Source organism: Alligator mississippiensis, chromosome 7 (genome assembly GCF_030867095.1).
Source record: "Alligator mississippiensis isolate rAllMis1 chromosome 7, rAllMis1, whole genome shotgun sequence".
Lineage (NCBI taxonomy): Eukaryota > Metazoa > Chordata > Crocodylia > Alligatoridae > Alligator > Alligator mississippiensis.
Window position 1 is genome coordinate 71,745,214 of NC_081830.1, and position 24,502 is coordinate 71,769,715.

The 24,502-nt window shown below is 44.0% G+C and overlaps 1 pseudogene; it reads right to left on the reverse strand.

Annotated features, from left to right (window-relative positions):
• The window catches only part of LOC102573898 (sucrase-isomaltase, intestinal-like), a 124,010-nt pseudogene that overhangs the window by 59,023 nt on the left and 40,485 nt on the right, over positions 1-24,502 (reverse strand).

A 24,502-nucleotide genomic window follows, 5' to 3' on the forward strand; every position in this document is an offset into this window, starting at 1 on the left:
AATGTGCATATGTTATTTGTGACAACTTCAGCAGGGCAGGAAAGTCTTAGGGCAGAGTTACTCCCTGGCAATGAGGCACTTCCTATAAGATAGTTGTGACCCCTTTGTTCAAGGGCTGACATATGTGACGTAAAGCAAACCATTAGTTCCACTAGATTCTTAGTTACACTAAGAAATTAACCAGAATCACCAGTAATGCTACACAATGAGAATCACGTCATTTACACACACATTCTTCTCTGAGATGTCCACCTTGCACTGTTTTAGGATTTGTTTAAGATGTGTACTGATACTTCAGTCCCATATCAGATCAGCACCAATATAAGGATGTAACCCTGGGTGCGACACTACATGTGCCCTCACCTGAATAATGGGATCCTGAGGTACCCGGTAGCCAGTAGCCCTGCCCAGCCCCCCTGGGAAGCTGCAGTGCCCCCAAGCGGAGAGCTTCCCCTTACAATCAAGCACCCTTGCAGACAGTTCTCAAACTATTTACAAGATGTAATTATTTACATCATAACAAATAATCATTAAATAAGCACATGGATATATTGTCTAATAAACCCTCAAGAACTTATTTACAGTCTCTCACTTGCACGCAGTGTACTGGGGATCCTGTGTGCACTGCCCCTGGCGGGGTATCTCAGGGAGCGGGACTGTCTGTGTCCCTGCACATGGTCTGTGGACGCTCCCTGGCACTGGTGCCTGTCTCCGTGCTCCTGGGGTCTCTGAGCAGCAAGCAGCGGCTCTGCAGTTCCTGCAAGACAGCCTCCCCCTGCCTTTGCCCTCTTCCATGGTTCTGCTGTGAGCAGTGTCTGGGCTGCAGGCTATAGCAACCCTCCTGCCCCACACAGCTTCACAGCCCCTGCAAATGCAGCCCCTCCCTGGGCTTTGCCTGCCCCTGGGGCCCCTCACCCTTCAGGGAAACTAGGGCAGACCTAGCAGTCCCCCCCCACTGGCTCTGCTGTGCTCACCCAGCCACACCGCCTGCGGTCAGGTCTCTTCAGACTTGGGTTCTCCACACTAGCAGTCCCTGCCTGCTCCTGCCACTGCAGCTTCTCCACTCTGCTCCTGCAGGCCTCTCTCAGGGGCTCTCTGAGGGACCACTGCGCTGAGACTCTCAATCCGGTCTCCAGTCTGTCCCTCAGCCCCCTCTCTCTCTCTCTTGTCCCCCCCCCCCGTGGGAAAAACTGCTTCCCCTTTTATCCAAGACTCTCAGCCAATCCCAGCTCAGGGCCCTTCCTGGGCTTTTGCTAATGGCTCTCTTTCAAACTGTGCTGGGTTTATATCACCCCTCCCACTTCCAACAGGGCTGCTCCCAAACAGCTTCACTTGTCCTCAGAGCCTACAGTGTCCCCTCTGGGACAAACTCTGTCTCTCTGCCAGGCAGTCCTTCCCATTCTGTTCAGGTGGGTCCATTTTTTAAAGGCTGCTAGAAGGAAAAGTGACAGTATCAGCAATTGGCTCTTTGGCTGATGTGGCCAATAATGTGGCCAATAAATGCCCCATGCATGCACGCAGCTGCAGCACAGCATGTAGGCAGTGAGGAGTGCAGCCACATCCAGCTGGTAAGTCTGTTGTGAGGGAAGGAGCATGGCAGAGGTGCAGACTGAGGTCCCAGCAGTGGGAAGCGAGTGGTCCTGGGGCAGGGACAGACACTGCGCAACTAGGGTGGTGCACAGGATGAAGCTGCAAATGGCTCATCCAGAGGGTGTGGAGGGGTGGCTCCTGCCACTGCATGCACCCCAGGAGAACAGATCTGCGTGTGGGGTGAGCGTGGACTGCTGCTGTTGGCTGGGACTGGGGGTGGCACTGGGCTCTTCCTGGCTAGGGAGCTTGGGCCAGGGCTATGCTCAGGGTGGGTGGCAGTGGCTCTGGGAGGGGGGGGGTCAGGTGAGCTACAGTGAATTTGGGGTGGCTACAACCTGACCCCCTTAGCCCCTCTCCCAATGCCACTACTGCCCAGCCTGAGCATAGCCCTGCTGCAGCCCCCTACCAGGAAGAGGTCTATACTGCCCCAGCCCCAGCCCACAGCAGCATCCCACCCTTGCCCTCGCACACAGATCCAGGCCCCCCCTCATGCCCTCCTGGGGTGCATGCACTGGTGGGAGCTGCCCCCCCTACCTCCTGGATGTGCCACTCATGGCTCCATCCCACACCCTGCCCTGGCTGTGCAGTGCCTGCCCCTGCCCCATTCCCTCCCTCACTATGGTGGCCTCGATCTGCCTCGCCATGTCCCATCCCTCCCCCCTTACCCCTTCCCTTACAGCAGACTTACTAGCCGGATGTTGCACTCCAAGCTGCCTGGCTGCATATTGGAATCGGATCGTACTGGCAGACATGACTTACTAAAAATAGGCCATTGGTATCAGCCTAAAAAATCTCTGTAGGAGCACCCCTAATCTGTTTGCATTGCAACTGGAGGTTTGATTGTAGCACATATAGCAGTATTTAAACTAGCTTTAATTTAGCTAGTTCAGAGAACAAAGGAAGAGAGAGTGACTTTAACTGCAGCCCAGGTTTACTGTTCTTACAAAGACCTAAACTTCCAGGAGATATGTTCAGATGGTGCTAAAGCCCTTGGTACCGTGTCTTAAAGACCACTGTTATACAAGCTAAATAAACCAAAACTAGCTTTGATGTGCTTTCCCATGCTGAAATCATATCTTTTGATGCCAGTACAGACATCTCCTATAATATTTTCATCCTGTCTGGGATCAGAAAAGGTTCTGCTTCCTTTCTTATATAGTGTCATACAGCATTAAACTTGGCTGCTGAATATGCATGTATTATCAGTGACAACTCCAGCAGAGCATAACTGAAAAACCATCTGGCCTTTTCTCACCTTGAGTATTACCTGACTCTACCAGTGCTTATTTTTATAACAACTTGACTATGTGCAAAAAAAGCTCAGACAGAGCCTTCAGTTAGAAAGCAGTATGGGGTCTTAATACATCAGGGAATGCAATGTGATCAGATCAAACCCAACCTCTTTGGTGCAATGGAGACAGATTGCCAACTGTTACATCCTTTTAAGGGCATAGCACTCTTCCCTCCACCCATATGGCCAAATAGCTTCATAGACCACTTCATAAAGGGAGCAGCCATGACTCTATTTCCTTCTTTCACCATCCCTTGCAAATGTTGAGGGCCTGAGCATAGTGTCCCATTAACAGCACTGTGCTCTATGGAGCAGTGGGACTAAAATTCTAGCCTGCACTTGTCAAGGCTGCATGACTGATTGATAGCTGCCTTCTTATCATCTCTCCCCAATGTTAGTCTATACAAAGGCCAACCAGAAGTTAGATATGGGCCAAGTAAACATGCTTTAGTTAGAAACTGATTTTAGAACAGAAATTAAACAACAACAAAATCTAAGGCTATGCTCAGTGAAATCTAATTCTCGACCTATCTTAAATATAAATTGAATGTCCTATACCCCAAATGTGTTAGCTCTATGCTAGTCTACTGTTTGAGAGATGCAGAACCAGGAAATGTCAAATTACACAGAGTGTTTCAAGATCTTTGTGGATGTCTTCAGTAATGCTTACTACAACTGCTATGAGGCTCACATGATTCTTAGTTGACAGTACTGCATGCTTATTTTTGTATATTTATCCCCAAATGTACACTGTAAGAAGACATGGACAATGTTATGTGAGAACAACTTTATTCTAGCAGCCAGTACCCTTTATGCAAATGTTTCACTCTCAAGAAGAGATCTGTAAAAAACTGTACTTGATTCTTTGACTCAAATGAAAAATTTAACAATGGGATCTGCAAAAATAAATAATAAAATATGCTTGACAGCAGCAAAAAAAAGAAGTTGCACCTTCTGCAGGGGTTAAGATCAATTATTCAAAATTGTCACAACTCTTTGGAAAGCAAGACATACTGTTCAGTTTTTTGGTTTATTTATTCCCCCTCCCCCTTGCCCCCACAACTGATTTTACTCATTCAAAAAGACCCAATAAAACAAAACAAAAAACAGAGAGGAAAGAAAAAAAGAAAGATGGTCCCCAATCCCTTTATTGTTAAAGAACTCTGTCACTGAGTGATGCCAGGGTGCTTTTAGGCCAAGTGAAGAGAGCAGGAACGGTGAAACAATATGGTGAAACAATGCAGCTGCTTATAAAAGAGAATCATTCAGTTAAAAACACCTATTCTTTTCTTCTTTGTCAGGCACCTTAATAGTAAATTATCCAAAGCACTACAAGGGATCTCCATGAGCAACCCAAAAGTTTCTAGTAGCTACACCCTCAGGAAATGCAAAGCATCAAGGTAACAAAAGTGTCTAGAAAAGGAAAATCACTTTCAGAATTAAATACAGGGACTAAAGCTTCAAAAGCATAAAAAATGTGTAATGCAAAAATCTTGAACTCTTGGTTCCAAAACGATACCTTTTATTAGACCAACTGAGAAATTGCAAAAATTATCTTTTTCTGCAAGCTTTCAGGCTCATGCTCCCTTCTGACCTGTTTGGATATAGGAAGCATAGTAGTCAATAGAGGTGTGTGAAATGAGCCCTATTCCATTTGGATTCAGCCTGAATCAGAGAAGGTGGTTTGCTTTGTTGATTTGGATCACTGTCCCTGATTCGATTCTGCTGAATCTGAATCTGAAGATTCAATGCCTATTCGGAAAATCAGTGATTCGGACATAGACACGACTTTAAATATTTTTCTATGTAGCTCAAGGTACCAGCACAGCTCATGAACACTGTGATGCTGGGGCAGGTGGAGCATCCACAGGAGCAAGAGTGGGCCCTCCACGTGTTCGGTGGCAAACCCGGAAATGGACCAGAAGTACTTGTGGTCCACTTCCAAGTCTGCTGGGGAGCATACGGGACCCCACCCCCATGCCACCCTGGCTCAGCAGTTGGCCACAGGGGGACCTTGGGTGCCCACCCCAGACCCAGAAGGCACCAGTCACCAAGCTGGGTGGGCATGGTGGGGCTCCTCCAGCGTGCTTCCTAGCAGACCTGGAAGTAGAGCAGAAGTGCTTGTGGTCCACTTCTGGGTCTGCTGCCAAGCATGTTGAAGACCCCCGCCTCCCACGTGCTTCTGTGGGACACTCCATGCATCCCACCATTGCAGCATTCAAGAGCCACCTGCTACCTAGAGGTATGTAGAAAAAACATTTAAATCTGTCTCTACGTCAGAATTGCTGAATCTTTCTGAATCGATTTGGAGGGTTCCAATTCGATTTGGAGATATTAAAGGGTCCTCTGATTCAATTCAGAGATTCGGCCACTGAATCAGGCTGAATCGCCGCTGAATTGCATCAGGGACTGAAACTTTGTACAGCCCTAGTAATCAAGTACCTTCTGATTAAAACTCTATACTGTTCCACCTGGGTTTAAACTTCTGGGTTTATAAATTGCCAGGACAAAACTCTCCCAATGTGCTTACATTTAATTCAGACTAATGACTGCTGGGTACAATGTTCAGTTCACCCAAACAAATGAGACTGACTTCTCCAGCTGCAATATAGTTCCATCCTTCCTAGCCACAGATTCTACATATTCCTTTCCTTGTGTAGGACTCACCAGTGCACACTCCCCAGAAACTGTAATTCAGTTCTGAAAGTACAGTAATTCTACTAGTCATCTTAGGTGTGCAGAAAGTATAATGCAACATTCTGAAAGCACAATGGTCTCAAAAACTTGTGTTAATATTTGCAATGTAGAGGAATAACAATGTACAAGAAAACTAAAATTGATTCTACTGTTTTAGAAAATATCAATTCTCCTAATTTGAAACAGATACCTTAAGATGTTAGGTCATAATTAAAATGCGTCTTTTATGTTCTTTTTTCTGAAGAGTACTTAGATTCATAGATGCTAGGGTCAAAAGGGACCTTAACAGATCACTGAGCCTCACCCCCTGCCTAGGCAGGAAAGAGTGCTGGGGTCAGATGACCCCAGCCAGATGCCTATCCAGCCTTCTCTTAAAGAACCCCAAGGTAGGGGAGAGCACCACCTCCCTTGGAAGCCCATTCCAAATTTTGGTCACCCTTACCATGAAGAAGTTTTTCCTGATATCTAGCCTAAATCTGCTCTCTGCCAATTTGTGACCATTGTTCCTTGTTACCCCAAGGCGCCCTGGTGAACAGAGCATCTCCGATCCCTTGCTGCATCGCCCTAATGAATTTGAAGGCAGCCACAAGATCACCTTTCTGCCTTCTCTTGCAAAGGCTGAAGAGTTCCAGGTCCCTCAGTCTCTCCTCATAGCGCTTGTCCTGTAAGCCCCTGACCATACAAGTGGCTCTCCTCTGGACCCTCTCAAGTCTATCAACACCCTTTTTGAAGTACGGCACCCAAAACTGGATGCAGTACTTCAACTGTGGTCTGACAATGCGGCATAGAGGGGAAGTATCAACTCCTTGGTTCTATTTGTCATGCATCTGCTGATGCATGATAAGGTGCAGTTAACTTTGCTGATGATTTTGTCAAACTGACAATTCATATTCAGCTTGGAATCCACTATGACTCTACGATCCCTTTCCACTTCTGTGCTGCTGAGAGGGTCACTTCCTACCCAGTAGGTGTACTGGATATTTTTGCACCCTAAGTGCAGCACTCTGTACTTGTCCTTGTTGTACTGCATCCTATTGTGTACTGTCTACTTTTCTAACCTGTCCAGATCTGCCTGCAATTGTTCCCTACCCCACAATTTAATATAATTTGCAAACTTGGACAGAGTACACTTCACACCCACATCCAAGTCATTGATGATGATATTGAAAAGTACAGGTCCAAGGACTGAACCCTGCAGGACCCCACTAACCACATCCTTCCAGGTCAATACCGACCCATCTACTACCACTCTCTGGGTGTGACCGCTAAGTCAATTTGCCGCCCACTGGACCATGTAAATGTCTATGTCACAGCCTCTTAATTTATTTATGAGAATGGGATGAGATACTGTATCAAAGGCCTTGCTAAAGTCCAAGAAAACAACATCCATCTCTACTCCTGAGTCTAAGCATTTTGTGACCCTGTCATAAAACGAAACCAGATTGGTCAGGCATGATCTACCTGCTACAAATCCATGCTGGTTTCCCTGCTGCATTCTTTTTCCTGCTGGACTCCCACAGATATGATCCTTCATAATCTTTTCAAAGACCTTTCCAAGGATGGAGCTGAGACCAGCCTATAATTAGTTGGATCCTCCTCCTCCTCTTCTTGAAAATAGGGACCACGTTAGCCCTTTTCCAGTCCTCCAGGCCTTGACCCGAGTGCCACAAGTGCTCAAACAGCTGTGCCAGTGGTTCTGCTATGAGACCAGCGAATTCCTTCAGTGCTCTCGGATGAAGCTCATCAGGGCCTGCTGACTTGAACACATCCAGTCCATCCAAGTGACTCTGCACCAAATCAGTGTCAACAGTTGGTAGGCTGGTGTCCCTCAGATGCCCATCTAAGAGCTCATTCGGAGACTCATCTTGACCCCTGTTCAAGAACATTGAGGCAAAAAACTCACTGAATAGCTCAGTCTTGTCCCCCCTCTCTGTGACTAATTTCTCCTTCTTGTTCAGTAGGGGTCCAATGCTGCCCTGCACCTTGCTTTTACTCCCTACATACCTAAAAAAAAGACTTTTTCTTGTCTTTAATTTGTGTTGCCAGCCTCAGCTCTGTAGTTGCTTTGGCCTTTCTAACTGCCTCCCTGCAAGTGCGGGCCAAGTAGGTATACGCCTCCTTGGTAGCTTCCCCCTGGTTCCACTTCCTATATGTCTTCTTTTTTCCCTTAGGGTCCCCTGGATTTCCCTGTTTAGCCAAGGAAATTTTTTGGTTCCTTTCCCCCTTTTCCCTCATACTGGGATAGTCTCCCTCTTTGCCCAAAGGTTCGCTTCCTTTAGGAACGACCACCCTTCCTTTACTCCCATCTCGCCAATACTCTTCTCCTGCAGTACATCATTAACTAGACTCCTAAGCACCCTGAAGTTGTCCTTCCTAAAGTCAAGCACTTCCATCCTACTAGTTATGTTACCCACCCTATGCTGGATGGTGAATTCGACTGATTGGTGGTCACTGTCCCCAAGGTAACCACGAATCTGCAGCTCCCCTACCAGGTCCTCCCCCATAGCCAACACCAAGTCCAGTAAGGTATTTCCCCTAGTACAACCGTATACATCCTGTGTTAGGTGGACGTGCTGCACACAGGTTAAGAACCTACACAAATGATTGGATTTGGCTGACTGCTCCTCCCAACAGGTGTCAGGATAGTTTAAGTCCCTCATGACAACCACATCCCTAGACTGTACGGCCTCTGAGAACTGCCTCAAGAATTCCAAGTCTAGCTTTTCCTCTTGGTGTGGTGGTCTGTAGCAGACCCCCACCACCAAGTACCTTTCCTCTTGACCTGCATGTATCCTAACACACAGTGCCTCAATTTTCTCCTCCTCTGATCCCATTTTGATTAGGGTAGATGCTCCTTTACATAGAGAGCAACCCCACCCCCTTTCCTCCCTACTCTGTCCCTTCTGTACAACCAGTAGCCCTCAATGTATACCACCCAGTCATGGGTAGGGTCCCACCAGGTTTCCATTAACCCCACTAAATCAAAGTTATTACCTGAAAGCAGAAATGTAAGTTCTTCCTGCTTGTTCCCCATGCTCCTAGCATTAGTATAGAGGCACTTGAGCCCTCCTAATGGTACCTTTGGTGCCCCCCCACCCCCGTTCTGATGCCCAAAGGGCCCCTTAGTACTTATGTGGGGTGTACTGCTGCATGTCTCGCAGTTTGTAGGTTCTAGACTCTCCATCTCCTGCCTCCCCATCCCCCATTGTACTTAGTTGCAAGCCAGATATAGGAGGTCAGTCAACCTGCAATAAAAGAGACCCTTACCTTTTGGGGAGAGATGAAGCCCATCATGTCCCAGGAGGTCCCTTGCACAGAAGTATGGATTGTGGTCCAGGAAGCCAAAACCCACACCAGCCGTGGGTCGACTTCTCTGGCACAGGTGATGTGATGCCTACTGCAACTGCTGACTGGGAGGATTGATGAGAAGACCACCTGCACCCCCGTCTTCCTAAGCCTGGTCCCCAAAGCCCTGTAGTAGCTTATGATAGGGTCTGGACTACTCCTGGCCACATCATTTGTTCCCATGTGAATGAGGACCATGGGATAGTTGTTGGAAGGCTGGATGAGGTCAGGAATTCTCACTGTGGTGTCCCTGATCCTGGCTCTGGGCAGGAAGCAGACCTCATGTGCTGTGGGATCCAGTCAGCAGATGGGTCCCTCTATTCCTCTCAGCAGGGAGTCACCCACAATGATGACATGGCATCTCTTCTTCTGCTTACCTGGCCAGCCCTCAGCTCACTCAGTGATGGTGGCAGGCTCCTCCAATGCACTTTCCCACACCACACACTCCTCCAGGGCAGCCAGGGCCCTATATTTGTTCCCCAACTGCACTGGGTGGGGAGGGCATTTCTACGGCAAGAGGTCTGGCTCCAGAGGTAACCGTCCTCCACTCACCAACATCTGCTTCAGGGCATTCCCTCACAGCTTCTCCACCAGGCATCTTGTCCTGCAGAGAATTAAAGTAGCCATCAATCTCTTCCTTGTTATTACTTTGTACAGAGAAGGAAAAGAAGTAGGACTTAAAGTCACTGTTGTTTAATATTTTTGTAATCCCTGGTGCGTGCCACTACCCACAGCCATGTCTAGATGTTCAGGACCTGGGGTGCCAGGTAGCTTTACCCCTGCTCAACTCACCTAGGAGTGGCCAGAGGCTTCCTGAGAGGAGGGACTCCCTTTCATAATGAAGAGACCTTGCAGAGGAGGAGTAAATATTTACAGAAATTTAATTATATATATATATATATATATATATATATATATATATATATATACAGAAAATGATTGCTATAAGCAAACAAATATTAAATACAATCAAAAGTTTGCAAATACTCTACTTACAATAAACAAGGATGGGCTTCTACAAATACTAACAGTTGATAACTATTTACACTTAAAGGGTGGTTGGGAAAACAAAAGAAAACCAATAGCTTATGCAGTATGTTAAATATTCATTGTATTAATCCTCTAATTAATTATATACAACTAATAGCCAGGCACTCTGACTATGGCCCAAAAGATTGAGGGAGGGGCAGTCCCCCACTCCTCTCATCCCACACTTGCAGGCTTCAGTTGCCACAGGCTAACCCATGCAGGTATAGGCATCTAGCAGTCTTCAGAGGCTATTTCCACTCCAGACCCCTGCAAAACACTAATTCTTCCCCACGCATCTCCGTGAATTCTTCTCCGCCTGTGCATAGCCTCTCCAAGCCTACAGAGCTATGACACAGTGGAGCCACAGAGGCAGAGCAAATGGCCACTGCAAACCAGGCATCACCTCTGGGCTCGCTTCCCCCTTTAGACACTTAGGCACATTGAGGCTTTCCCTCAGGTCATGTTTCGCTGGATCTAAGCCTACACTGGTATCCTGGGACCTTTCCCTAGCTGGTGTCTCTTTCTGCCCAGCTGACCCAGTCCCACCACAGTCCTCTCCCTGACCACTCACACGGAGGTCTATCACACCCTTTCTGACCCCCCCCCCCAAGTCTTCAAGCTCAGCAGGGAATCATCTTCCTGCTCTCTAAGGGTTCCCAGGGCTATGTCCCCACCCTAAAGAATTTGTTAAGTTCACTCACAAACTCCTTGTGCTCATCCTAGGGGTCTGCTCTCTTTTGCTTGACCCTTTACGTACTCCACTGGCCCACCCACAAAGGGTCCAGCAGGCAACCATGGGGTTGGACCATGTTGCAGGCTCTTGCCAGCCCTTTTCATGCAGCATGTCTCTCTCTCTCTCCACCCCAGGGACATGGAGATACTCCAGTTTTAAGGAGAGTCACCTAGCCAATCCCTGGGCTAGAATTTTCCTGGGTTCCTTACCTGTTTTTTGAATCTAGCATCATCCCTTTACTGGGGATAATAATGAACTACAAATATGGTGTCCCTGTTGGGACAATTTCTCTCAAGCATTCAGGCAGAGCTCAATGTAGAGCACTCAGAAGATAAGTGCCCCTTAAATTGCTTGTTACATTTTTATAATCCCTATGAATGAAGGTAGCAAATATGGATAAAAGAATTTCCCTTGAAGTGCCATGCCTACCACTGGAGTTATTGTATTGCTAAGGCCAATATTTGGAGGATGGGGCCGATATTCCAGTTATACATTTAAGCTGGACTACCCATGTACTTTGAATTATGTGTAGAAGGGCTTTGCTGAGTGAGGTCAATGGATGTCTGATTTTTATGAGACTGATATATAGTCCATTGGAACCAGAAGAAACAGTCCCTTTTAGCTTAACAGATTTTTGTCTGTTTATATCTCAGCTGAAAGTATATAAAACATGACTTTTGTTTAGTTAAAACTTGCTATTCACTTGTCTTTCACTTGTCTACAAATTATTTTAAAAGTATTATACTGGTGATTATTCACTATCAAAAAGAACAGTAAGCAGCTCAAGAAGTTATAATGATCAACTTGGACCATGAATAGAAAGAAAAAAAAAATCTTATTCTCTCTTCCTTTCCTCCTCCACTCCTTTTTGTAAAAAAATAACTACATTTAACATTCAACTCACACTTATCAGTTTGGGAAGTCAAGTTACTGGAGATGCGCCATTGCAACACCCATAAAAAACAAACACTAAACTCACTTCTCCTATCAAAGTGAATAGCAAAACTCCCATTGGCTTCAGTAGCAGATAGATTTCATTAAATGTCTCTGGTTTTGCAGCTACAAGAGTAGTACATTAGTACTAATACTAAGCTGTATTTTGATTCAAGTATTTAATAAAGCCCTTACAGTGTATTGGGAAATGAAAAAGGAAACATGCCATTGTCAAGCTTCCAATGGCTTTCATTTCCCCAAAATATAAAGTTATGAATAATTTACGATCCAAATCCCATCATATTGCATTTGAACATGAAATATCTTGCATTCTTCAGCCCACCAAGTGGCACAGTCTGGATTGGTGAAATCCAGGAACACAGTCAAACCTGGCCAAATCTAAGTGTAAGAAAGGAAACAGAAACTGGCTTGTTACAATAGAAATTATTTAACTATGTCTTATGAAGAACATGCCCAGTAGTTTCTAATAATTCTTTCAATATGTGACATGTCTGACTCTAATCTTGGAATAGCATTAGCAAAAATCAATCATAATGATATATGTTGTTCTCCATATATAGTTTGGGAAATTATTCTATGATCCTCATTACTATTTCAGACCCTTAATTCAGTGATTAGTTGTTTGTATTCTTCTTCCACCCTCCCTCCCCCACTTTCCAAGCAGTTATACAAGCTACATCAGGTAAAAGAACTGGAATGAACAACAGGTTTTCAGTCTCATTTGCCTGGAAGTCCACTTTCACTGAAGTGTACTAATAATGTGAAAACATGAAAGGTGCCTTGTGCTCATTATTGTGAATAGCTTCCTAAAATGCAGTTATGAGGAGACAATGGATGCATCTAAGAACACCATCTTCTTTATGAAAAGTATACAGGAAACCTGAGCAAAAGGTTTTTTTCTTACTATGAAATATTTTTGCCCTTATTGTGTATATATAACTGTCATTGACTTAAAAGCAGGGGTGGGCAAAGTATGGCCCATAGGTGGGCACCCACCAATTGATTGGGTAGTGTATGATTTGTTTTTTATCTATAATTTGTTAAAACAATATCTTCTAAAAGACTGTGTGTATATGGAACTTAACATCTCACCAAAACTCATTAAGTGGTCCTCCAGGCAAAATAATTGCCCACCCCTGCTTTAAAGGGTGTGTTGTACGAAGAATTAGATTCCTAAAGGTCTAGGACTGGAGTTACAAAGGTGTTTAAGTGCAGATAAGCAACTACTGGGATTTACAAAAGTACCTACCCAGGTTAGGCATCTGATTCTTCTTGATTAAAATGTGATTTAGAGATGCAGATATGCATCGTTTGGTAACTAAATATCTTTGTAAATCTGGCCTTTTCACTGAAGTCTTGGGGCCTACCAGAATTGTTGTGTAACAATTTAGAAGAAACATACTTCAACACATCATTTTTCCTCCTAAGGATTTTTATATGCAGGAGTAAGTTTATATATAAAATAAAGTTCTATCTTAATGAAGATTTTAATGATTGTATTAGCAAGGTTTGGGACACAATCAAGGAGAGGGGGAGGCAGGAGAAAAAAAAAAAAAACCCTTAGCAAAATATTCAATCCAATGCACAGGCCTTTATTTTTCTCCCTATCATGTCTGTCACAGGTTGTATTGCAATATTAATAATATTTACATTTTAATCAGGTAGGGGAAGGGGACATGTTTTAATTTCCTTTGATTTCTCAGTGATCTTTGTCTTTTCAGAGTAATGAAAAAGTAATGAAAATGTTTCATCGAAATGTATGGGAGTTGTCAAGTCTGAGCTGTTATGGGCTCATGTAAATGCATAGTTTGGCGTTTTAAATGCAATTCACTGGGCCAACTGCTTCAAACAGCCCTCAGAATTACTAGGTTCTATGATATAAATACCTATTTAGGAAGTTTTTAAAACCCAGGTTATTGATATGATAGACTGTAATAGCCCATCTATCAAATAAATAGTTATGTAGACAATTTAAAATGCACATTCTTTTTGTGATAGAGAATAACAACTTTGAAAGTTTATGTTATTATTTATTTAGACTATTTAAAATATCATGAAGTGCCTGATATATAGCAGATTCAGTTGTTTACCCATGACTTAAAACATGAAATGAGTTGGAACCATCAAATGGATTCAATATTTAGCTGTGCCATATATGTTTGAAATAGGTAGGAAAGGTGACACAAGCAGTTTTATTCAGGTGCATCTCCTTGCACTGTAGCCATAGTTTGTAGACAGTCTCAGGGACTTGCTCTACATCAAGCTATTACGAATGGTGCCCTGGGAATAATTCTCCTAGCCTGGGAATGCTCCTATTACCCTAATGCTAGTCCTTCCCATACTTCTATATCTGAAAAGGGTCTGGTGCATGGCTTAAAATACTCATGTAAATGCATACTTTGGAGTTTTATATAGAGAGTTTTAAGTTGCCATGCTGAAAGAATCTTTAGTTTTCCATTTAGGGCTGGTAAAAGTCCAATAGCACACTGAGACTATAGCAGGGCATGAGGATATTCTTTCACTGGGCCTTGTTACACATTAATTTTAGGTGGGTCCTGGAGCTCTTAACCCCTGGATTGTCCACACATTAACATCTGAAACTAGTTTTAAGCATTCCTTAGGTGGGTTAAACTTACTTTACTCTAGCATAGGTTTATCTTGGATCCATGTTACCCAGCTCATGTTAAACCAATGTGTAGCCACTCTAGGCTACACCTTTGTGTAAACACCCCAGCCACCCTCCTCCCCGACTGGCCAGCAATAGGCACACTTCCCCCTCCCCCCCCACCGCCCTACCCTCCTCAGCACCCTAATTCCCCACTTGCTGTCTCTCTCCGCCCCCTACCCACTGCTCACTTGTAGTTGCCCTTGCTGTCTGTCCCAGGAAAGCAGGTACGGAAGGGTTAACCTGCCTGCTGGGCCACTGCCACCACCACTGCTTTCTGGGCTGGGGTCAGTCCAGCAAAGAGCAATAGCTCCATGGCAGGGGTGGGCAGGCAGTTTAATCCTTCCCTGTCTGCTCCCCTGGAAGCCCTGAGAGGCAGAAGGGAAGTTCAGAATGGGGGGGAGTGAAAGGAGAGATTCTTACCTTTAGATCCTCCAGGCCCCCAATGGCTTGAACTTGTGATTGCCCCAGACTCAAGGTAACACTAACACTGATCAATATTTGAGCAGCTCACAGCGTAACAAGGCTCCCTGTAACCTGGAACCTATTTAACTCTCATCCAGCATGGCATTAAAACCAACATTTTGGGTTGGGGTTTAAACAATAGTTATTTTCCACAAATTATATAAGTAACTATCCTTGTGTATTCATTCCTGTTGGATTATATAAATCCTTTGAAGTTAATGGAAACAACATTTACTTCAACAGGCTTTGAATTACACCCAGGAATAAGCATTTGAAAGACTGCATCCTCGATAATTAGTTTTGTTTTCTGGACAAGGGACTGGGTCTTACCAATATTGATGGACCATCAAGCATGCTGGAATGGATAGGGCTTCTAGGTGGGATTATATACAAATACATGTATAGACTGCATTTTAAAAATAGCTTATAGTCAGAAGGAGTGTGACTTTGGTAATTATTTCCCAGCTTTGATTTTAGTTCATTTTTAATTATACAAATAAGCAACTTAATTTGTGAACATTAGGGACTGACTTTCAAAGACCTAAAATGGGAATTAGGTAGCCACTTGCCATTGAAAAATCAATAAGAGCTGGCTGCCAAAATGTAATTTAAATCCTGTAGTTTTCTCCTAGTTCCCCTTCCTTAATATTTAACAGTTTATGAAAAAAGAATAATTAAAAAGATAAATCAGTTGAAACTAAGATATCTCAAATACTGATGATTAAGGCTTTGTAAATTAAAGTCATCACAAATAGCTAATTCTGACACAAGAAAAAACCTGGAAAACAGAGCTTTTAAACAAAGGTATTAACCCAACCTTAACTGCTGAGGCAACAATTAGTGACAACATGAGGAGTTTTAACTTTGTAAATAGCTGATTACCTCTCCAATGAGTTCTGTTACTCCATCTGATTCATTTACCCAGACTTTCTTTCTATGCCCTCTTTGATAGGCATCATAGCTATCATTAATGAGTGGGTTTATGCTAATGGCAGGGTCCAGAGAAAATAAGCTCAACAGAAAACATGTCAAGATCTTCCATTTTCTGAAGCATTGTAGAGGTAAGGCAAAGGCTTATCGAGTACATAAAAATGTTTTTATGAAATACACAAACAATTATTACATGATGATAATACAGTCATTTCAGAGGGAAAAAGAAATGTTTACAGCATTACCAGTATGATGATGTGTTTTTGTCTGTGGTTATGTAGATCAATAGCAAAGTTGGGGAGATCTTTAAATTTCACTTTATGGTAAGTAAAGTCTTTCTTCTCTTCCATATAGTCAATATCTGTGTACTGAACATCCTGAAAGACAAGGCAGTTCATTTTAAATATTAGAAATAAAATCCTGGGGCCTGGAGCGCTCTGATGTAGTGTTCATATGCTTCATGCTTACTCTGGAGCAAACTTACTTTCTATCATTTCACACAAGAATGTTATAAAAATGCTGATGGGATAATTTTCATTCATGGTGAGAAACTGCAATGACTTTAATGTAAAGAACACGTAAGCTACAAGCTTTATGGATGGAGAAGTGGAAACTCAAAAAAGGCACAAGTGGGAACTATGCACCCAACTACCTTTGAAAGCTCATGATTGTTCAATGTCTAAGTGCAACCCTGTGCCTTTTAAAAACTTTCTCCACAAGACTAATCTCAAGTAAGAGGAGGCATCTGTAAAGAATATGAAGGAACAAAAAGAGCTACTTTTATAACTAATATTAGGGTAATCTTAAGAGTATGAGGTAGCACAGGTTTGTTCAGTGATAGAAAGTGAGTTATATTGTAGTGCTGTGTTAGAAATGAGCTGCATTAAATGTGGGTTCAGGGAGCACATGATTCAGGTGGCTGACTATTTTCGGTCAGTAATGCTAAGTATGGACACCCAAAAAGCCTGAGGGTGAATCAATTCAATCTTCGCAGATTAGTCTAACCTGAGTAAATTGAACCAATATGCAAGTGATCAGACATTCACTTTTGATTCTGGAAATGCAGCCATATGCCTGCAGTGGCCCAAGACAGAAGCCAGGGGACACTAGAGCATGCTTCCCTGCTCAGCTGGGCCACACAGCTTGGGCCAAGGCTAGCCCACCCACCAGGTGAGTGGGGGTTTGCAGGGCAGGTGCAAAGCACCCCGTAGGATGTGAACTAACTTGAATCTGGAGGGGATCTGGGAAAGAAATTCAATAGACTGATTTAAGTCTGATACTACATCCATCCAGGTTTATCTTAAACTGTTTTCAGCCATTTTGAAAGCTGCTTATGTGCACTGAACTTCTGTTGTGTTACAGATCTGAACTGGTTTCTGATCACTTATATTGGTTTATGTGTAATTTCTATCCCTACCCTAGCTGACAGAATGAGTTCTCAGTCTGGGATGCGCTAACTGATCCCTTCTCTAGGGTTCACTCATTTGCTAATTTAGGATAAGGTTTTTCAGAAGTCCCCCTGTAACTTAACTACCTACATTTCATTACCAAATCTATGGGACTTAGGCATCTAAGTAATTAATTAGGCACTTTTGGAACATTACCCTAGATCCTGTTCTGCTGCTGCACAAGACAGAGACAGCTCCCTCTGCTCTTCTATTTGCCTTGTGTGGCAGTAAAGTAAAAGAAGCATTTGCCCATTGGGACTTCTAAGCTCAGTCACACTGGTGTAATAGATTTGCAGATCCTTCAGTTCACCAGAATGATTAAAGATTGAGGCCAACAAGCCTAAACGAACCCATATTCTGGTTTTAGGCTACTGACATTTCATTGGGCACATCCAGACAAGCCAACATGTGCTTCTTGTAGCATCTCACACCCCTATGAGACACTGCAAGAGGCACATGCAGGAATGAGAAAATGTTTCCTGCACTGCAGATTTGCAGCACAGGGCAAAAATTAGATGCCTGGATATCCAGAGGTCAAAAAAACCCACACGGAAAAAAGCAGGGCAGGGCACAGTCCCAGATCATGGGACGGCTGGGTCCTACATAGAGATGCTCTGCCTGCCAGAGTGTCTCTATGGTTAGCCCTCACCCTGGTGCTGAAGGCCCCACCTACTCCCCCAGCCCCCCAATCCCTGCCTTGCCCAGCCCCCCCAAACCCTCCTTGAACCCTGCCCCGCCCAGCCCCCCCCATCCCCCTGAGCCCTGCCATCCCTTCCCTGCCTGGCCCCATCCCCCTGAGCCTCCCCCCATCAATCACTGTCCCCCCCCCCAACCCCGCATCCAGAGGGAAAAAAACCCTCAGCACTTACTGGCAGTACAGCTGCTGTCTGGGTCACTGCAGCCCCCGCCCATACACAGTGCAGGGCAGGGTGACAGATCCAGCAGCTCCAGCTGGGGCCCTGCTGCCCCTCTGCTGCCCTGTGCTTCCCAGGGGGGGCTCTCCTAGGAGGCCCCGCAGACTGCACAGCCCCAGCTGGGTGAGTAGAGGCTTTTCATTTTTATTTTTAAGTGCCAGAGGCTGGGGGGGGAGGGGGCAGCCATCAGGGGCTGGGAGTCCAAATGGGACCTGGGGGCTGGGTGAGACAGCCATAGGGGAGTCTGGGGGAGTGAGGGGGACTGGGTGGGACAGTCATTGTGGGGGGCTGTACGAGCCAACAGGGGATGGTGCCAGGCAGGGCAGAACTAGGGGGGGCTGGGGTGGGGCATGTGGGCCCTGCAGGGAGGTCTGTAGCCCCTGTGGGAGGGACTGTAACCCCTGTGGGGGGGCATAGACCCTGTTGGGGGGAGCGCAGCCCCTGTGGGTGGCAGCAAAACATATTCATGTAGTCATGAATTCATGAAATATGTATTTAGAATTCACTTTATTATGATGATAGAGACGCTGGTAGTCTTCCAAATTGCTTTAACACTGTAGATATATCAATAAAACATTGCCCAATTGATTGCTGTCTCTCTGTCTCACTCTCCCTAGTGGTCTTTTGTTTTAATTGTGGAGGAACATGGATTTTGGGGTATCTTACAGAATGATTTTGGGATTTTTTTTATCAGGCATTTTTTGGTTTTCCAATAGGGAACACCAGAATTCATGCTAGGGAGGCCAGTGGCAATGAGACCCTGCCTACTCAGAGCTGGCACCTTGGACCCAACTGGCTGTGGCTGACTTCCTGGCCAATTGGAGCCAGGAGGACATGCTTTGACACTTCAAAGCAGGCCACTACACCCAAAACATCTTCTGGGAAATAGCTGCCCAGATGGCCAGGCAGAGGGCACACATGGCAGTAGTGCCGCACAAAGGCCAGCTCTGTAGCCACAGCCCACTGGCAGCTGGCCCAGAGGGATGGATGCCTCTACTGGCCATGCAGTCTCCATCCAGGTCTGACAGGTGTGCATCAGGTCACAGACAGGCAGCAGCCCCCAATACCAGACTGCTGCAGTGGGTGGAGGGTGCAGGGAACTCTCCGGGCTGCTGCAGCAGTCCAGCTGGCACAAGACATAGTGTCCCCAGGTACCAATTGGCTAGGCCCAAGAAGCTCCTGAGACCAAGTAGCCCTGAGCTACTGGACAGGGCAGCTTTTTGTACTGATGGGGCCAGAACGGGCAGCTTTTTATATGGCTGGGGACAGCGCAGGTGCTAGCCCCAGGCGGCAGCTCCCCCTGGCTGCAGATCCATGAGGAGCCAGGCTATTTTGCCCCTATTTGCACTTAGGCAAAAAGCCCCACTCAAATTTGCACCACTTCTATTTGAGCTGCTGCAAGCACACATGCTTGCATGTGTGGATGCGCCCATTGAATCTAGAAGAGTTACTCTTGATTTACATTTAAGTAAATGAGGAAAAATAGGTATACATTATGTTTTTTATGTTCCTTCATATGATAACTAAGTTTAGATTATTTATAGAAATTACCTCATTCTCCAGTTATTCCCTCTTCCACCTTTTCTCAGGGTCATGATACTGCAAACACTACTTATGAATAAGTATTTCCAAGACTGATGCCACCGAACTTAGACACAGTTCTGGGTTAAGGCAACGCTCCAGTTTTGCATTAAAGTGGCACATATGGTACAGTCCTGTATGTCAGGATGGTGCTGCCTGTTGCTAAAAGAATGTTAGGATGGGAGGATGTTGTTGTCTTCCTCAAATCCCATCCTCATATCTGCACCAGGTGGGTGGGCTAGCCTTGGCTAGTCAGACCTCTGCAGTCTATGTTCAGAACTAAGTTAGAACCACCGTGATATGGTAACAAGTTGGATCCCTATATGTCCTTGGAACTATGGACAAACACAAATGCTTTTGTATGTACATCCTTTGATTCACGTAGAGCTTAAAATATAAGCTCTATATTTCATCATCCTTTACTTTCATTAGCATGCTAACCTACTGTACAGATGTATTCACATTTCCCCACTAATTTATGCTGAGTAGATGAAGAAGAGTAGTTCTCAAGAAGTATAAATAATTGCTCATATTTTTATATTAATTATAGGAGATGGAAAACTCACCACTTTTAATTAAGTGTGCAAGGTACATTTATACTATGTGAAGAAACTTACTTTTAGCAGACATAATTATTCCCATATTAAATAATTTTCTTCCAGCTGTGATGTAATTTAACACCTGTACTCATTTTAGGTCTTTAACCTCAAGAGAGCAAATCCTTCCTACATTTTATATAGCTGTAACCCCAGTGAATTCAGTTGAGACCACCTGGATTTGATTTATAGAAAATCTTAAAACAATACAACGGATCAAAGGGTCACCCAACCCTAGATAGCCCTGAGGGGGTTCAAGACCATAGCTCTTCCCTCCTAACAACATTCTAAATACTATTTTGTGGGTGGGAGAGATGGGAGTTACTGGTCCACCACCCCTTCTGTTGAAACTGTACCATTGCACAGAAAAGAATTCAAGACTAATTGAGCCAAAGAGAGATGGGGCATGACTCTGTAACCTATTGCTCTAGGCAACTGAGTCATTTCAGAATGAGCAATTTGTCCTTGGATGCAGGCCTTTGTCTCTCATTTTCTCATGTGTGAAATGGGATAAGACACTTCCTTTTTTCTTTCTGGTTTATTCAGAGTGTGAATGTTTCCAGGTACAATCTTTCCTCTAACTAGTCATTTGAATAGTTACAAGAGGCATAGATCTTGATAGGAGCTTCTAAGAACTACCCTAACACAAAAAAATAGTAGATGCCATCTCTCACATTTTGACTATCAATCTAGTATGTCTTTAAAGTATCTGGACATCAGGGGCATTTTTACATACTCCCAATGCAGTGCCAGGTCCTTTTAATTAGTGAGCTGCACTAATTAAAAGCACCCAGAATTGCATCAACTACATTGACCAGTTGAGTGCCTCATTTGGGTTTTTGCCTCCTGGCTTCACTTAGGGATTGGGGTCCCCCATTCCCGGCTCAGGTCCTCCTGGAAGCATGCCTGGCTCTGTGGGGTCACTCCCCCAGCAGGCTCAGGTGCCTCCAGAAGCTTACCTGACCTACCCTGCTCTGATGGTATATGGCTCACCTGAAGGTGAGGGCTTGGGTTTAGGCACCCCTACTTGCCTTTCACCAGGGTGGTAACTGGCCTGGCATTTCCTGGGGGCTCCCACACCACTGACAGCCCCACCAGGCTGCCCACTCCTAGCAAGGTGCAGTTTTAGGTCATGCCCAGGACCAGGAGCTTCCAAACCATCCCCTACAGCTCCTGCCCTTAGCTCTAGGTTGTTGTATACATCCAAGCAGCCAAGCGATGTTACTGCCTGGCCTGCCAGCAATGAACTGCCCTGTTTATATAGGTAGTCATGGATCTAAAATGGCTGCCGCAATTAAGCACTTGCTAGCTGCTTGGCTCAGCCCTTAAAGTGGCAGGTACCAACAGTGCCCTGCCGCACTTTGTACCACTGCTTTTACTTCATCAAGAGATATATAACCTCAACAACTGATCTGGAATCTAAGAGTCCAGTACAAAGGGATGAAAAGCAGTCCTATTACCTGAAAGTTAAGAAACAAATATAGGTGTAAAAAGGATGTGTAGGTGTAATTTGTACGTGTCATATTTGAATCCAAATTTCATACATGAATCCACAATTCATTAGTTTTGTCCTTCTCCTAAACTTATTACAAATTACCTTGTTACAGTGATACCGAACAGTGATACCGAACTTCAGCACAAGAAGCCAGAGTGGATAGCATTACATTGCTCAAAATGTAACATTTTCCATATTTTTTTAGTACAAATGTAAGTGATTTAAACAAATGAAGTCATGCATACTGTTCTCTCTAGATAGTCCATAGTCCATTACAACTATTATGCTCATCTTCCTTCTTACTTCTTCCTATTGTATTTTACACATTTAACATGTTAATCATTTATTCCATTGTGTATTAAGTTACATTATAAAATATATCTGTGGTCAGGTTTTCTTTTATTAAATGTTTAAATAACTTTACTTTGGGGTGTTGATCCTGAAACATGTCTTTTGACACTAATCATAATACAAACAACAACAACTTAAAAACAATGTTGATTTACTAGGTAGGGACATCAGACCTTAATTCCTAAATACAAACTACATAGTAGGAATTTCTCCATAGAGAAGAGAGTCAAAAGTCCACAAAAGTACTCTTGAATATGATAAATCAAGATTCTAGGAGTCTTTTTATATAAGTAAAGTTAAAATAGTAGGATTTCTTTCAGTTTTTAAAAAAATAAATACTAGGTAGCTTCTACATAATGTTTTTCCATCAGTAGATCTCAAGCCCTTTGCAAAAATATTTGCTGTGATTACTCCACTTCTTAGAGGTAAAACTATGGCACAGCAGTGAAATGCCTTGTCCAAGGTCACAAATAGACTACTAACAGAGTCAGGAATAAAGCCAAGTTTCCAAAGTCCCAGACCTGGGCTCTGTAACCACATTGAGACTATAAATTTTAAACAGGGATTTTATATTTTATTACATCTTTTTTTTCCCCATTTAAAAAAAAAAATATGATAAACTGAGTAAGCAGAAATTTCATATAATAATAGCTAACATGTTCCTGGACCAAAACATCACATTAGCATATTAGCATAACTAGAGGTTGAGAGGAGTACTAGAGATTTGTCATTGCTAATATAATTTCTATTGTATGGGAGAACATGCAGGCAAACAAAGGGCAACACTGTCTAGAAATTGATGCATGCTTCCTTTAAGTTTCCACTAAAAGATTTTATTGGACTACATGCAGAACAAATGTGAAATGACTGCTACTGATATTTTTCTAGCATAACTACAATATATCAACAATATAACCCTGCTGCATATCAGAACTTGTCTTCACTTCAATAGTTGACTCAGATCGGTATGTTTTAGTTATTCCACTTGAGACAATTTAGCTCAAATGAAAGCTAACTACACTAAAAAGCAATGCACAATGTACACAGACTGACTGGATTAGTTGCTCATCAGCCTCAGGCTACTGTACCTTCACTGTATTAGATAGTGGAGTTCCAGCAGTACTCAAACTTTAACCCATCTTCACTCCAATAGGCTGGGCAACATCAGTAAAGCGCTCCAACTAAACAAGAGGTTTGTCTTTCTGGCATGAGTCAGATTAGGGACAAAAACTAAGGTGCATCTCAAATTGGCAATATACCAAAGGCAAGCTGTAAAGAAAAAAACCACAACTGTTTCATTTACAATGAACATACCTTTATATATTCCTGAACAACTTGCTCTGGAGTGTATCCAAAGAAGATGTAAAAATCTAAAACTTCATTGGTTGTTCTATAAATTACTGCTGGGGCAGGAGAAAGGACAAAATCTGCTATAAAAAAATTGATTATAAAGATATTATAAAGTGAATTAGTTTAAGAAAATAAGGAAATCTTAAACTGTTACTTCAACTCAAAACAAGGCTGTGAAGGAGCCAGACAGTGTACCACTTCTCAGCCTCTATAGATATCTGTGTATGAGCAGTAGCCAGATAAAATTGATATCTGTTTATCTAACACAAACTGAATCTATACATGAACTGTTCATTACCAATTCAGGCCTTAATCCTGAAATGCAACAGACAGGCAAGACATGTACTAACAGACTCCTAAATGAGCTTCAGACTAGTTCTATCTAGGTGCTGGAATGAATGCACTCCAGGTCTGGGTCTCCATGGGTGCATCTACGCATGGATATTTAAAGTGCATTAGCCATTTTTAAGGTGCATTAAGGGCACAGGTCTACATATGTGCACCCTTAACACACCTTAGAAATGGTGATTTTAGGCACCTAAATTTAATACCTGCATAAGGCAAGTATCAAAATTAGGCGCAAGTAGTTAAGATGCCTTAATCCATGTGTAGACACTGTAAGGCACCTCAATCCTATGAGACTGAATGGACCAGAACTGAACCCATGGGGCCCCATGCTGCCACCAGGCACTGCCAAGAAGATGACGTAATGGATGCTGTTCTGCAAGGCACGGATGCTGGAGCTGGAGTGGAAGTGGTTCTGGCAGCTGTCACTGACAGGGACAGTAAATCAGCAGAGGGGGCAGGAAGCACTAGGACTCCTATCAAAGCACAAGGGACAGGTCCCTCCACAACTCCCTGCAGAGGAAGGGGACAGTGCAGCATAGGAAAGGCCTTTCCTATTGGCTCCCCCACACCTCTCCCTTGGGGTGGGTTTGCTGACCAGGTAATGCAGACCTGCAGGAGCAGGACACCTTACTTCACATCCAGGGTTCAGAAACCCTTAGAAGTCCATACTGGGGCTCCTGCCCAGGACAGCAGGCAGTCTGGGACTGCACATCCTCCCAG